This window comes from Dermochelys coriacea, chromosome 10 (assembly GCF_009764565.3).
Source record: "Dermochelys coriacea isolate rDerCor1 chromosome 10, rDerCor1.pri.v4, whole genome shotgun sequence".
Classification (NCBI taxonomy): Eukaryota; Metazoa; Chordata; order Testudines; family Dermochelyidae; genus Dermochelys; species Dermochelys coriacea.
Genome location: NC_050077.1, coordinates 9,332,926 through 9,348,759, shown reverse-complemented (window position 1 = coordinate 9,348,759; position 15,834 = coordinate 9,332,926). Strand labels below are relative to the sequence as shown.

Genomic DNA, 15,834 nt, shown 5'->3' with positions numbered 1-15,834 from the left:
TCACCTCGTGGGAAGTCATACGCCTTAAGTACATCTCCTTGGACCATCTGTAAACGCAGGGCAGCACATCAGATCAACTGGTCTATATGATGCCTGCTGCATCTGCCAGACACTACCGCATATTCCACCAACCAACAGCTGGATTTCTTGGTCCAAACTCTGTTTCAGTACATTAGTGTGATGCCCTAGAAACTCTATACATGTCTGTGCAGAAGAACTCCAGGTTACACTGAGGTGAGTAAGGACAGAATATGGTATATTCTGTGTGCATCCTGCATCACTGTGACAGAACCAGGACCCTTCTGGGCCCAAGCAACTACCCTGCCAGGAGCTATACAGCAGCTCCACCTTTCCCGAGCCAGTAGGAGCGTGATAAACCTTCTCTCAGCTGGAAGGAGTGCTTTGCTTGTCTTACACTGTCCTGGAAATGTCATGTTTTAAATCAAAGCTGTTTTGGGGTTATAAGAACACAGAGCACTGAAACGACAGCATTTCTAAGGGTGGGGTTTTATTTGGCCTTTGTATATGTTTAAATTGGATCAGTCATTTTTAAGTAACTTATTCCTTCCTTGTTCAGACTTCACACGCCAACTTTTAGCTCAGACTGAAGTTCTATGGATGGGTCACTCCCAGATACCAGGGTTTATGATGGAAACGTTGGCTGCCTTTGGTGCCACACACACTCCCACATGTTAGCTATAGCGAGAGGACAAGATGGTGAGGTTTCACTCCCTATTAGATTTATGTCAGGGTTTGGGTTCAAGGGGCAACTGGGGATAGGGTTCAGGTGAGGGTTTTGGTTTCAAGAATGCAGAAATCTCATTAGTTTAGCTGTTCGGGGGAGATTTCTGTCACTTTGGGTCAACACTGCACCAATTCCGGGAATATTTCAGGCCCAAACCAAAAGGAAGAAGGAAACAGTTCCCACCCAGTATTAGCTCTGACCCAGAACTAAGGGTACCAGTGCCAGTTCAAAGCCTGGGACTAGAATCTGAATCCATCTGGAAAGCGAAGGGTTGGGATTCTAGCTTCTGCTTTTGGCTGATAGCTAAGATTATTATCCCCTGTTCTTCTGAGGGGAGTGTGGTATATTTGGGACACGGTGTGGTGGGTGGGAGTGAAGCGAGCCAAAGCACACTGCTCTGCAGAAGTGCTGGTTGCTCTTTCATCTCAGCCACGTGCTGCCTTTTCCTTCAGCACAGTCCTTTCTAAAATTCATGCATTTTTTATAGCTCTGGTTCCCCCTTTTGTTCATCCCCCGGGGACATTAGAGCCGAGCGGCTGTGTTAGCCCAGTGCTGCAGGACAGGCTCTGATCTGCTAGCTGCTTTCGCAATGGAAGGCAGTATCGAGTGTGCCACAAAGAACAGGAGCTGAGTAACAGCCAGCTGGCTGTGGAGGTGGAGAACCAATGCAAAAAGCTAGAGGTCTAATAGGAATGCCAGCCACTACACAGGCACCAGTCCCACAGCCACCTCTCTCGCTCCCTGAGCTGGGCAGGTGGAGCATCTTCAGGTCCTGGGGGGAGGAAGTTGCCAGTGATGCTCAACAGTGACCCCTATGGAGAACTGAGTGTTGCAGGCTTCTGTGGAAATCCAATCCACTCCTCTGTGGCTGGAAAAGTTGTGACTATAATGCATTGCATGTGGGGGGGGGGGGGGGCTGGTCAATGAGGCAGGTACATTGGAGTGCAAAGGGACCCCCGGATGCTGAGGGATTCTAGAGTTGAGGGAGGAGGGAAGGAGTGAAATACATTTCCTTTTATGGCACCGACCTGGACTTCTCTCCCTCTGCTCCGTCACTGACTGGCAGAGATTGATACGAATGCAAAACTCCCTCTTCTCTGAAGCACTGCCAGGCTCCATTGACCAGCATGCTGGGACGCCCAGCTCCAGCAGGGGAACCTGGCACAATGCTGGAACAGCCACCTTCTTCAGTCCACCAGCCAGCACTGGGTGTCTGTCCAGACAGGGATTCACAGCCAGCCATGCCCCTTGCCCAGGAAGGTCATGATCCTAGGGGCTGAACCAGCTGCTCTCACCTCCTGACAAATGAAGAGCAATTAATTGTTCTGGATTTCCATTTCCACCCAAGCCTGTTGTTCCCCTGCACCCCACTAATCCCTCTGGCCAGGAAGGCTGAGCAGTAAAAGGACCTCACAGCAGGGGATGGGATGTTGGCTCTACCAGGCAAGGAGATGCTCTCGTTAGTGTGCAGGCAGGATCACACACTGTACACAGGAGCCCACTGCACATTTCATGAGGAGGGGGAGAATGTGACTTTAACCTTAACCTTTGCACCCCTGCCCGCATATTCTCAGGCTGCTCCACTGCACCAGATATCAATGGCCCCCACAGCCCAATACAGCAAGCATGGATTGCCAGGGCATAGGGAACCTCTGGTTCTCTCCACCAGCAGCTGGAAAGACCATGAGAGGATCGGATCCCCTTAGGCTGAGATGTGCTTCCTGGAGTTAGGGCGTTTTGGGCCAGTCAGGGCAGGGCGAAGCAGCCACATCACTGGCCCAAGAACGGTCATTTCTTTTCCATGTGGGCAGCTTGGCAGGATGAAAACCACCACCAAACAGTGAGCAATACCCTGCCCCCTACCTCCCTGCCTTTCTTGAAATAGCTGCTTCACTGCAGCTGCCTCACTCCCCTCAGCATGCCCTGGGAAAGAAAAGGAGAAGAGAGGGGCAACAAGATAAACAGGGATTTGCTGCCATCACAGTGAGAACGGCTTCTTTGGAGCAAGGGCAGCAGGTTTCCTGCTCATTGCTTGCAGCTCTGCCTAGCAAAAGAGCCAAGGGCTTGTGCTGTTTAAATCACAGTGGCCCTCTACTTTGCCAGACAGGACAAGATCTTGCCTGCACACAAGCTTCTACCAACCTTAACTACTGCACAAACCCCTGCACCCTTCTCCCAGCTAAAGGCCTCTCCATTGCAGGACTAGGCTAGGTCTGTCCCAGCTACCACTCTGTTTCATTCGTTTTAAATTATCAAATACTGTACACTGCAAGGTAAATTATTGAGCACTGAGTGAAACTCCCTGTTCCTCAGCCCAGAGGTGCAGTGTAAATAAAACCAGAACCTGAAAAAACAAAAACAAAACAACCTATTTCTGTAGCCCTTTCCATCAGAGGATCCCAAAGCACCAGGCGAACACTAACCTGGGGAAGTGTCGTTGCCCTCATTTTGGAGTCAGGGATACTGTACAGAGAGAACCTGGGGAGAACACAATGGGTATATCATTTTTAAAAGGCCTTAATGTTCTCCCCCTCCCACAATAATTTTTTGTCTTTAAAATATCCGGTATGTCCTTGTCTGATGTTCCCAGGCTTTATGGAAGGACTCCTGGGATGTCCCAGCTGTGTGCAGACAACTTTATTAGTGCTTTAACTGAAGGAATGGGGCTGCTGGATCCTCAGCGAAAGCCATTCTTCGATTGTTTCTTACCCCTTTGGAGTTAAATGTTAAAGAAAAGCCTTGTAAGAAGACTAACTAAAAGTCACTCCCCATCTCCGTTAATCAGATGTCACTTGCATGGGATCTCCTAACCCTGCCTGTTCTCCAGCCAGCCGTAGCGTCTTCCAGGAAAAATGGACAGACCTGACCTCAGCCTCGAATATACAAAACAAGCTGGAGAATAAACTTGACCAAAAACATAATCCCCCTACACAAAAAGGTTATGCCACTTTAACTGTAGTGGTACAGTTAAGCACCACACACACACACACCCCTCCCGTGTGGATGCAGTGATACCAGTCTTGCTTATTCCAGTACGGGAAGGGGAACACACTAGATCAGTATAAGATACTTTATATACAGCGTCCACAAATGGGTTGTACCAGCGTGATAGATGTGGAGCTGCCCTGTGATCATTTATGGCGACGCTATGGTGGCCTGGTTATTTGGGTGGTTACAGTATGAATACATTGGATTAATTCAACAGAGAGCTCTCAGGCAAGATGGAAAAGGAATGGTTTCAGATAGCCACCTCTCAGCAAACACTTAAGAGCTGTAAAGGGACAATGCCAGAGCTATTAGTTTTGATGATTTTGTCTCCTCTCCAGCCAATCAACAAAACTGGTTTGGACCAGGATTGGAAAAGGGCCTCAAACACAGAACAAAAGAGCTATGATAGGATTAAAGGGACCCTCTTTAGATGGGGATGGGGTTGACTTTTAGCTAGACAACAGTTATTTGGGGCAGGGGGGAATCAGATGAGACACAGAAATCTGGTGGGGGTGACTGGAGAAGCTAGGTCACTGTCACAGGATGGCAGGGTTTGGGTAAGGAAGCTGTGTGGGGGCGTTGTTTGGTTTCAATCCTGTCCCTCTAATTGCTGTGTTCCTATTGCTAAATTAGCAATGTCTGGGTTCTAAGAAGACTGTTTGGTCACTGTGCTCCCCACTGGTCACAGACTGCTGAGGGGAAAAACGGCAGGGCCCAAACTCAGTCGGACCTACTGAGAAGCACCCTTGCGATACAATGTACTGTAGCCCAGGGCCCGCTCTGAGAGCGGGAACTATGAAATTCCATCCTGGGAGAGAGGTAAAGGCCCAAGGTCTGAGGGGGTGCAGCTCACCCTGCAGCCGTGACAAGGTACCTAACTATATTAGTACAGAATCATGCCCCGACTGACATAGCAAGACTGGTACAAAAACTATGTGCAGACCAGCCCTTGCAAGCATATTATCTAAGGTTGCACAGGAAGCCTGTGGCCAAGCTAGCAACAGAACCCAGTGCCTGACAGGCCTATCCCCTAACCACAAGACTATTGTCCTCACAAGGCTGTGACTGCAGAAGGATAAGGGCAAGCTGAATTCCTCTGCATCCTCCCCATGCTGCCTGACCATGGTGTGCTGGCTGATGCAGTGAGAACCTAACACAGCCCTGGGCGTTACACCACAGAAAATCTTTCAGGGAAGGAAAAACCTCCTGGGGCAGAATTTGCATCCGAAAGGCCTTGCTGCTCCAGCCCTCATATTAATAGGTCAACTTTTGTTGGGTTTTTGTGTTTCCACTTATGTCTTTTTTATTCCCGCTAATACAGTCATAATTAGACCAAGGCCAATTATCAAAAAGAAAAAAGGAGGACTTGTGGCACCTTAGAGACTAACAAATTTATTTGAGCATAAGCTTTCGTGAGCTACAGCTCACTTCATAGGATGCCACAAGTACTCCTTTTCTTTTTGCGAATACAGACTAACACGGCTGCTACTCTGAAACCTGCCAATTATCAGTCAAATAGCTTCAGTGCATCTTGGGAACTAGGATGTTAAAAATTCCCCCAAAGCACTGGGCAGCAAGGCCAACTCAACTGCCTGGCAAATGCTCTGGAGGAGGCTGAGAGGAGGTCATCCAAGGCTATCAGTGCACCCATGGGCTGAGACGGGGGAGCTTGGTTATTTTGCATGAGGCACTGCAGTGACAGGCTGCAGAATTGGGTCTAAGAAAGCATGGCAGGTCTCTAGGGCAGCCAGCAGAGGAGTGTGCCACAGAGCAGTTGTAGTGCTAGACTGCATTAGGGATTTTGGCATTGGTGGATTCCCATTAGTGCAAACCCCTAGGTGTAGATGCTCCGTACCAGTGCAGAGCAGTGCAAATCTACCTTGGTCTCATTTCTTACACTGCAGCAATAATCCCTAATGAAGAAAAGCCCACAATCTCCAGTGGCCCAGCAGATTAAGCTGGCAAGCAGAGCTGCCACTGACTTTGGGTAAGTTATTTAAGCACCCTGTGCCTCAGTTTTCTCATTGATAAAAGGGGCATAATAATACTTCCCTACCTCCCAGGGGGGTCACGAGACTGGCTGGAGAGTCAGTATGGCCTAGGAGCTACAGCAGAGGACTGGAACTGAGGAAAAATAGGTTCTATTCCCAGCATGGCCACAGCCTTGCTAAATGACCCTGGGCCAGACATTTTGCTTCTGAGCCTCAGTTTCCCGGTCTTTAAAATGGGGATCACGATAATCAAAATCCTTGAAATCTCTGGATGAAAAGCACTATGTAAGAGCAAAGTATTATCAATTTCTGTAAAACATTATAGTTGGTCAGTGTTTAAAAATCGGCAAACTGGGAATCAATGGTTATAAAGGAAAAATACCCCTGTCGACTCTGCCTGATAGTAGAACAACAATGTTCAAATGTGGTCATAATAACTCTGGTTTGTTCTTAATGTGGACAAGGCCAATGAGGCCGTTTCTGATCCGACTAACACAAAAGTGTAAAACAGGAATAACTGACCACTGAAGCCAACAGCATTGCACTGGGATGAGATCAGTATTAGACCATCTGAGATGCATCCGATGAAGTGAGCTGTAGCTCACGAAAGCTTATGCTCAAATAAATTTGTTAGTCTCTAAGGTGCCACAAGTCCTCCTGTTCTTTTTTGTTCCCCTACAGGTGATAGGGTGTTTCTTTTATCATTTTTCTGTGCGAGTTCACTCAAGAGGGTAGTGATTATCTGGTTTCACCCATGTAATTGTTATGGGAGCATTTAGTGCACGGATGAAGTACACCACATGTTGTGATAGACATGTGTAGGACCCCTGGATCTTGAAAGGTGTGCTATGGGTGGTATTGATCATCATAGGCATAGCAGTGGAGATATGCCTGCAGGTTGTGCATCTGTTGTTGTGGCAGGGTTAGTGCTGCTTTCAGTTGGTGGGTCCTAGTTTGTGGGGAGCTTGCTTCTGATGATGAGTTTGGTGAGGCTGGGAGGTTATTTGAAGGCCAGAGGAGAGGGTTTTGGAAACTTTTATTTAAGGATGTGGTCCCCATCAAATATGGATTGTAATTGTTTAATGATGCCTCGTATGGATTCCAGTTTCGGGAGCGGGGAGAGAGGGGGGGAATAGGTGACAGCTAGGGGAGTGCAGTCAGATGGAGGGAATTTCCATATTGAAGCAGGTTCTCTCAGGGTGTTTGGGTGGTCTGTTCCATGATGCAATCTGCTTCTCTGGTGGAGTCTCCTTGTCTGGAGAAGGCAATTTAAAGTGTTTTGAAGTGTGTATCCCACACTTGCTTCCCAGAGCATATTCTGTGGTACCTGAGTGCCTGGCTGTAGGCAATAGATTTCTTGGTGTGTTTGGGATGGTTACTGGATCTGTGAAGGTAGGTGTGGTGATCTGTGGGTTTCTTGTATGTAGTTGCCTGTAGCGTTCCATTGCTGATGTTGATAGAGGTGCCCAGGGAAGCTGATGGTGGTGTGGGAGCCTTCTAGAGACAGTTTGATGGATGGGTGGTGGTTGTGAAAGTTGTGGTGGAATTCTCTGAGGGCATTTAGGTGATCTGTCCAGAGGATGAAAAGATCATCAATATATCTCATGCATCCGATGAAGTGAGCTGTAACTCACGAAAGCTTATGCTCAAATAAATTTGTTAGTCTCTAAGGTGCCACAAGTACTCCTTTCTTTTTGCGAATACAGACTAATACGGCTGCTACTCTGAAATATATCTCAGGTGTACCACTGGTTTCATAGTGCATTTGTCCAGAAATTCTTCCTCAAGATGAAGAGGTTGGCATACTGGGGAGCCATCCTAGTACCCATGGCTGTTTCCATGGTTTGGACAAAGTGTTTGCTGTTGAATGTAAAATGGTTATGGGTGAGGATGAAATGGATGAGTTTGGCAATGAGTTTGGAGTGGATATCTGAGGGTTGTCCATTGTCTTGTATATATTTGAGGCAGGCAGTGATGCTGTCATTGTGAAGAAAGTCTGTATACAGCAAGGTGACACCCATGGTGGCAAGGATGGTGTTCTGAGGGAGGTTGTTAATATTGCAGAGTTTCTGGAGGAAGTCGGTTGCGTCCCGGAAGAAGCTGGCCCTTGGTGCAGTGAGTGGTTTGAGGATAGTTTCTAAGTGTCCTGATATTCCTTCAATCAAAGTGCCATGGCCAGATATGAGGGGTTTGCTGGAGTTCCCTTGGTTGTGCATCTTGGGAAGCATGTAGAAGGTCCCTGGGGTGGGTTAGTGGAAGATGAGGTTGTAGACCTTCTCTTGGAGTTGTTAGGGAAAGGATTTGATTATATCCTTAAATTCTTCTGAGACACATTCCATAGTAGACAGCCAACTAATGCTAAGGTTTCTTTGGGTAACCATACAGTTTGCTGTGTGGGAGTTTTCTTAAACATTAAGGTCCTATCTGCTCTGCATGGGCCTTGAAGTTCCCATGGCGCTTTTCAGAAGAGTAAAGGTTTACCCTGGTGTCACCCAAAACTTCACTTTACCCCTACTGCAGTGCAGCAGGCTGCCTGCATAGCTGATCTCCCCAACTCAGGTAATGATAGTGATACCTTAGCAACAAAGGTAAGTGCTCTGAGAGCTATAGATAAAATGAGCTACCAATGAGCAATGAAATGTTCTTAGAATTGAGTCCCTGGTTTTGCTCCCATGAAGTCAAGGGCAAAATTCCCATTCCCTTCATGGGAACAGGATCATGCCCTTTATCATTCACTTTTCATAGTATAAGAAAGAGGGGCATCAGTTCTTAGCTGTGGCTGAGTTCTGTCTGGTGTAGATGTGGATAGGTTGCAAGGTGGCTCTAAGCTGTGGGGCTAAGAGCCCGTTTATGTCCCCCTGATGCTGGGGGATGGTTCATTCCCACACAACGTAGAGCAGCCTCAGGGCTTCTTTAAGTTGTGCTCGCTGCTGTGACTCCCAAGGGGCCATTACAGCAGCCAAGGATGGCTGCACTGCAAAGCACTGTGGCCTTGACCCTTTCTCCTGGCCCTACACTTGGGGGGTGGGGGGCTGGCTGGCTGCAAGTGACCTGGGCTAGAGCTACTATGCTGGTTCTGTGCCACCCAGGTACTCCTCCATGCTAAGGAATCCTCAGCTGGCTGATTAAGCTGGCTGCAGCTCCTTTGTGCCACTGGCCCAGTGCAGAGAGGCTGCAGTGGCAGCCAGCACCTGACCCCTGGAGTCCTGGTCAGACTCGGTCCCAGCATCCCCCAGTTCTCGGGCTGGCTGGGAGGGGAGCCTCATTTTGCTCCCCAGGGAGGGGGCAGCATTAGTGCTGGACTGGGCCAAAGAATCTAGGGCTTCTGCTGCCCTCCCCTTACCCTGACTTTGCAATCAGCAATTTTGTGAGTTTCAAATCGCATTAGCTTCACACCTTGCAGCTCCCCCCTCCCGCTCCCCTGCAAACCTGTCAGCTTTCAAAGCAACTTCATGCCAGTGTGCAAGCAGCTACACAGGAGTTTAGCATGACAGGAAACCCTTGCTCCACAGCAGAAAGGCAGAAATACTATACGAGATGGAGGAAATGCAGCAGCTAGCAATGAGTTGGATGGGGTTGGTAACAGCAGCTTTTTTTGGCTCCTTGCAAAGAGCCTTGAAAATACAACTGATTTAAACAGACCAATAGCTAAAGCTGGGCTACCCCCCACCCCCGGCTCCCACTCACAGATGGGGAATGTGGGAGGCTAAAGATCTTCCTGGACACATGCTCTGAACATCAAATGGGTCAGCGTACTGCCAAGGAATCATCTCACTGACACCCCCCCACATGCACCCCCCACAATCCTTAGGCCAGCCCTGGGCACAGTGGGCTCCAAATCAGGGAGAGGAACTGGCGACATCTAGATGGGGAGGTGGCACAAAACTGCTTCCAATCCTCCCTGAAACACTGGGTCAGTTTTGCTTGCCCAAATGTCGAGCCATTGTCCGAGCAAGCACACTATTGCTGGGAGCCTGGCACGACAGCAGCAAGGGGACCTCTGTTCTTGGGCACTAGGGCCTGGAGGGGCACCCGTGGGACATGCCACAGAGTTCTCACAACCCCGCTTCCCTGCCAGCTGTTCCAATGAAGCAGGAGGAGGAGGAGGAAGTGAGGAGCTGGGCTGAGCACTGAATTGAGTGGGAATCCTATAGCCACCTTGCACTCCCCAGCCCCAGATTAGGATCTGGAAGGGAGCTGGGGCTATGTTCCCCCACGCACCAACCAAAGGAGACTCAGGCCCCATAGATTCCTTAGCCAGCCCGGGAGGTCCACTCCCCACCCCCCGTCTAGTGAGGGGAGACTGCAGCAGGCAGAGGAGACCCACCCACCTCAAGAGCCTAATGGGCTCCATTCACCAACTGACCACCCTGCCCTAGAAGAGACCTATTGCCTTCCCCATAGCCAGAGACCATAGGCAACCCCCCTACCATTACCAAGAGAAGGTTGGGGGATGTGTAGTGGGGGGAGATCTCACTGCAACAGCCATAGAGGAGGAAAGAAGAGGGAAAATGATGCTCCCCCATACTCTCTCCTCTTCCCCTTATTTTAATCCTTGAAGGGAAGCAACCTGTAGGAGCCTCAGCTAGGGAGGGAGATGCATGAGGAGTTGGAAGGATGCATGTGGAAGGGATTATTTTTTGAGGGGAGGAATATAGAGTAAATAGATTTTGGGGAGTAGGGGGAGGAAGTATGGAAATGATGCAGGGGTTCCCAGAAGCAGGGAGAGTATTTCACCCCAGGCATATAACCCGTGACACTGACGGGGGCAGAGCATTTTCGAGGGAGCCCTTGTTAGAAAGTTGGCAACACGTCACTTTTTGAATGGAAGCTACAGGACAAACATTTGGAAGCGGTTTGCTCCTGCAGAGTTATTGCATCCGGGGGCTCCAGGATGAGGCCCAAAGGCCCACAGCACTCACTGTCCAGATGTTGTTGTGGAAGTCCACAGGAAATCCAAAAAATGTTGAAATGCAATAGAGGAGCCTGCATCTGGGACACCTGGGCTACCTCAAGGAAGCTGGTTCCCATGCATTACACTGAAGACACGGGAGACGTTAACAGGAGCGCCTGAGACAGGAACGCATTTATTAAAGAAAAACCTAGCAGAGGCACATCAGAAGGTAAAATGGAATAGGGAAGTGATGACAGGCCAGATCCTGCAAGGTGAGAAGCACTGTTAATTACTACCACTGGCTTTGCTGGGAATTGAAAGTGCTTAGCACTGCAGGAGGTGCTCAGCAGCTCTCAGGATCTGGCCCCTAAATTGTAAAGTGAAGACATATTGAGCCCAGTAGTGGCCCAATGGGGTATGTCTACACTGCAGTTAGACACCTGTGGCTGGCCTGTGCCAGCTGACTCTGGCTCATGGGGCACAGGCTACGGGGCTGTTAATTGCAGTGCAGACATACCCATGGAGGCCAGTAGCAAAACTCTCTTTGTGAGCAGGAAAAGACCCTTAATGCCTGGTGTTGCAGGCTTTTCGACTGCACTTAGCCCTCTAGCTTTCATTTCACAGAGCAGCAGAGCCCTACGACACAGATCGGTGTTAAAGGAACAGAACGCTCACAAGAGTACAATTGTGGGGGAACGGTGTTAGCTTGAATGACAATCTATCAACACTGTTGATGTCTGCCATTTTATAGAAAGCAAAATATATTCCAAACTGATCCAGATGCAGAGAAAAGCTCAAGTGGAAAGTTCCCCAAACCTTCTCTGGACAGAGACTACACCTTGAAAATTCCAGGGGGGAAAGAGATTTTCTGGCACAGCTAGAGGAGGAAGAGTGACAAATTGGGCTTCAAATGCTTTTAACCTTATGGCTCACTGCAGCCTGAAGAGAAGGACTAGGCTGGTTCTTGCTTTCTCAGTGCCCTGCGTGGCCGATCGGCAAAGTGCTGACATTGGGTACAGTATAACTCTTACAGTGACCACAGCGTATGCCTGAAGTGATCACTAGAAGGGACGTTTTGTAGGGATGGGAAAACTGCTTGGTTGCCTGGTCCTGCAGTCTTGTCAGTCACTTCAATGGAAGCAGGAGCAGGCCCTGGGTTTGTATCTGCTGAGTTAACTCCAAACCCATAGTGGCACCATGCTGGAGTGCTGACACTAGAAGAGACTGTGCTCTGGTGACTTCTGTCTAGAGCATGGATGGGAGAAGAGGGCCAGCTGCTTCCTCAGGGAAAAGGCCCTTCCAGTCCCCTACTGTGTGCACATCCCAGAGCTTGCCCCCTCCTGGAAGAACATTGCTATGTGATAATGTAATATAAATATATTTAAATCAGGTGGGTTGCATGAGTAATACAAATGGTTGACAAGGATTGGGACATCAGCATAGATAACAGACTGGCTTAGTGAATCTGACCATGTCTCCATCTACTGGCTGGCCCTGGTGAGGACAAAAGCCTGCAATTTACGGTTAAAAGAGTTCTCCTTTAGCTACAATGAAAGAGGCCTGTAGTTTTTGGTGCCAAAGCTCACAAGTTCGATACCCGCTGAGAACCATGTCACTGATCAGAAACTAGAAAATTAAACTGATTAGTCTAGTTTCATTGTCCAAGCTGAGCGACATGCAAAAAATAAACAGTATGCATATTCAGTGGATAGTACATTAGACTTTTATAATTCTAGCTGTGTAAATAATTCCTGGAGTTAACAACCAAGCCATGCACAACGTTGCAGAAAAAACAGACCCTATACAAAACTCACCTGGTGTCTGCTGATGTTACTACCTCAAAGTCCATCCCAGGCTCACTGCAGGGTTGGCTACAGTTCCTGAACTTTCTGAATGAATTGGGGACCAGTAATTAACAACAATTCTTAGTCATGCAAACATGAGACAACTTAGAATTTCCTGCACTGACCCCAAGCAAAACAAATGTTTTTGCATAATACTTGGGAAATACCCTCTGGTTTGAGTTTCTCTTTGGGTCTAGAGTTATTCACACTGGAAACTCTGGGAGCATGATTCACACAGCAGCTTTAAGCAAACCCTTCTAAAATGACCCAGCCATGCTTTGAAAAGCTCTAGCAATTAATGACACCTGTAGGGAATTCTTTCTAAAGCCCAGGCTCTTGCAGGAAAACCCACGGGAGGGCTGGGAAAAGGGAGTTACCTCAGAATCATCTCCTCATGAGGGGCAGGGCATTGCCTCCTGTGTGCCCCCTTAGTCCACCCTGGCAGCACAACTCCCCTCAGAAGACATGCTCTCATTGGGTCCTTGCCAGTGCCAAGGGGGTTGAGAGCACAGAGCAGGAGCCTCTACCAGATTCTGGCAGGTTTAGAGAAGGATAATGAGCAGCTTTCCCTTGGCCCAGAACTCTTCAAACCTACCATGGAATCCCCTGTCCCCCCCAGCCACTGAAGCCCACATTCTCAAAGGTATATAAGCTCCTAACTTTGCCTGAAATCTGTGGAAGTTAGGAACCTAAGTACCTTGGAGGATGTGGGCCAACACACACGTGGCAGTTTCCTCAATGTCAAAGAGAGGGGCCTCCGCCATTGTTTGGGCCAAAGGAATGGGTTTTCCTCTCCCATCATCAAAGGGCAGAACGGATGGTCTGATCCATGATTTTTAACTGGATACTGTCACTTCAGTTTTAACGCCGTGCTACACTAGCCTGCGGGGGCTGCAAGGCCTTGCTTTGCTACACTCCGAGTGGAGCCAGTAGTCCATGCCGAGCCGAGCTGAGCCATTCAGAGCTCAGCTCCCAACAGCTATGGGCCTAAACCCTGCTAGATGCCGGCAGAGTCCTAAAGCCAGCATGGTACTGATAGACCAGCATTGGGCCCAAATGTCAATGTGAAACAACAGATTGGTGAGAAGACATGTAGATTTTTATCACTTTAAGACAAGGGGGGAGGGTGTTCACTAAATAAAATGAAACTGGCTATTACTCAGTGGGTGGATTTTTTTAATGGGTTCAGAACACTCATTTCAACCCAAATTAAAAATATATCTGTATTTTGGGCCAGACTCTGCCTGGAAATACTTGGAGGGTAAATCTGGAATAACTAGTAAGTTGACACCATCCTGCCCCAACAGAACCCGCTGGAGTCGCTGCACTGACTGGCAGGATCTCTGCCCTGAGGGCAGCCCACGCAAGAGCAGAATTTGGCCCAATGGCCCTTGGAGCTGTGCCCCTCAGGGAGGTTGATGCTCAGTTACTTAGCTTCTTTACTTGGGGTAGTAACAGTTGGGGGAGGGGAGAGAAGGGAGTGGTTAGGTGGCTTTAAGCAACCTTTGAACCTCTTGTATTCTGGGGTCACATAGGGTCTGTTCAGTCCCCCACTGTATGCTACAACAGCCTTAAGGTCCCCTACAGGGCCTGGGAAACAGAGGAAAACCATAGTGCAGTGCATCCAGGATATGCCCCACCCCAGGGGCTAGAAGCAGGGCCAGGAAAGAGTCCCTATGCCAGCTCTAATCCAGCAAGGAAGTCTCCCTGCACAAGAAATGTTCTCAGGGGGCCACATATGCCCATTTTGTGGTCCTTTTACACTGCCAGAGCAGCACAAAGGGGCTTTAGTATATCTGAGCATCAGCCCCTGGAAGCACACGTGAGGACGTATAGCTTGGGTTGGAGGGAAAAGGTAGATAAGTGGGACTATTGGCCTGAGCGAGCGTTTGGAGGATTAAGGCCACAATCAGACCTAGGTTAGATCTGAGGCTGTGATAAGCAGAATGCCCTCGGTGGAGCCATAGACCCCTCCATGGAACATTTATTCATGGGGGGAAGAGGGCTTTGAGGTGCCACTGAGCCATCAGAGAACTCAGGGGATTCTAGCAAGAGACTCCTGATGCCAGGAAAGTCACAACACCCTCCCGCTCAATTCCCCCCATTCCCTGGAAATGTTCATTCAGATTTGGGGAACTCTGGCTTCTGATGACTCTCCCAAGGCCCCCTGGTTGCCTCCACCTCAGGATGCAGATGAGAGCCTGCACGTATGGAAGCGGAAGTTTTGCCTGCTTTTAGCTTGCTTTCTCTGTCCCCTCAGTTTTCCCAGGGGGGGTTCAGCACAGAGGCAGCAGGATGGGGCAGGGCAGAACTGGCTCATGCAAACTTTTCCCCCTCCCACAACTGTGGGCAGAAACAGTGGAAGTTAATATTGCCTGAGCCTTTCCTTCCATACTGTAGAACCTCCCCAGTGAAGGATCCCAGAGAATCCATGGCACTTGGATTGGCAAAACTGGGGAGTTCAGAGCTGGTGTAGAGCCATTGGCCTCTGGTGCATCCTCCAAGATCCAAGCTGGTCTGGGAAGATGGTTGGTTCTGCAGGCCAAATCCAAAGGCAAGAGAGGCAACTCTGACCCTCCACTCCTAATGGAAAAATTCAAGGGAACTCCACAAGCTGAAACTCTTCGAGGCTCATAGTTTTTGTTTGGATTTGTGGTATCCCGGTGAAACTTCATCCTTGGGCACAGTGGTATTTATTTGTTTCCAAGCTATGGACCCCAGAAATACCTCTTGAAGTAAGTACAAACATCAGCATCCCCAGAGCCCAGGCACTGATGGAAAATAGAGTCCTGAATTATGCGGGGCTCAGAACCCAAAGAAATTCCACTGAACCACTGGAATGGCCCTGGTTTAAAGTTGGTGTAAGTGAGATCAGAATTGGGCCTTCTGGGTGCAGGCAGCATAGATCATTCATATGCTAAGGATCAGTGCACCTTAAATATTGCTTAGTGGGAGGTAAAAAGAAAAGGAGTACTTGTGGCACCTTAGAGACTAACAAATTTATTAGAGCATAAGCTTTCGTGAGCTACAGCTCACTTCATCGGATGCATTTCACGAAAGCTTATGCTCTAATAAATTTGTTAGTCTCTAAGGTGCCACAAGTACTCCTTTTCTTTTTGCGAATACAGACTAACACGGCTGCTACTCTGAAATTAGTGGGAGGTGACACTTTATTAACAACCACCCACCGACTCCCCCACCCCCAAGGGAAACGCAAGAAAAGACCCATACATCGAAGAAATGAACAAGTGCTTGGGTTTGATTGCAGTGTCAATGCAATACTAGAAATATTAGTAGACTCCCGAAGAGACCTGAAGGTCTATTAAATCCATGGCTTATTTTCCTTGGCTGCCTATTTCCAGCCAGAAGGAA

General features: G+C 48.7%; 1 long non-coding RNA gene across 1 annotated transcript; it reads right to left on the bottom strand.

Moving 5' to 3' along the window:
• Positions 1-209: 209 nt before the first annotated feature.
• On the bottom strand, positions 210-15,517 carry LOC122456134. The gene is made up of 3 exons (XR_006274814.1): positions 12,433-15,517; positions 3,169-3,223; positions 210-2,043 (listed from the first exon to the last, which is right to left on the bottom strand). It is a non-coding gene; the product is annotated as an uncharacterized LOC122456134 (long non-coding RNA).
• Between the last annotated feature and the right edge of the window lie 317 nt (positions 15,518-15,834).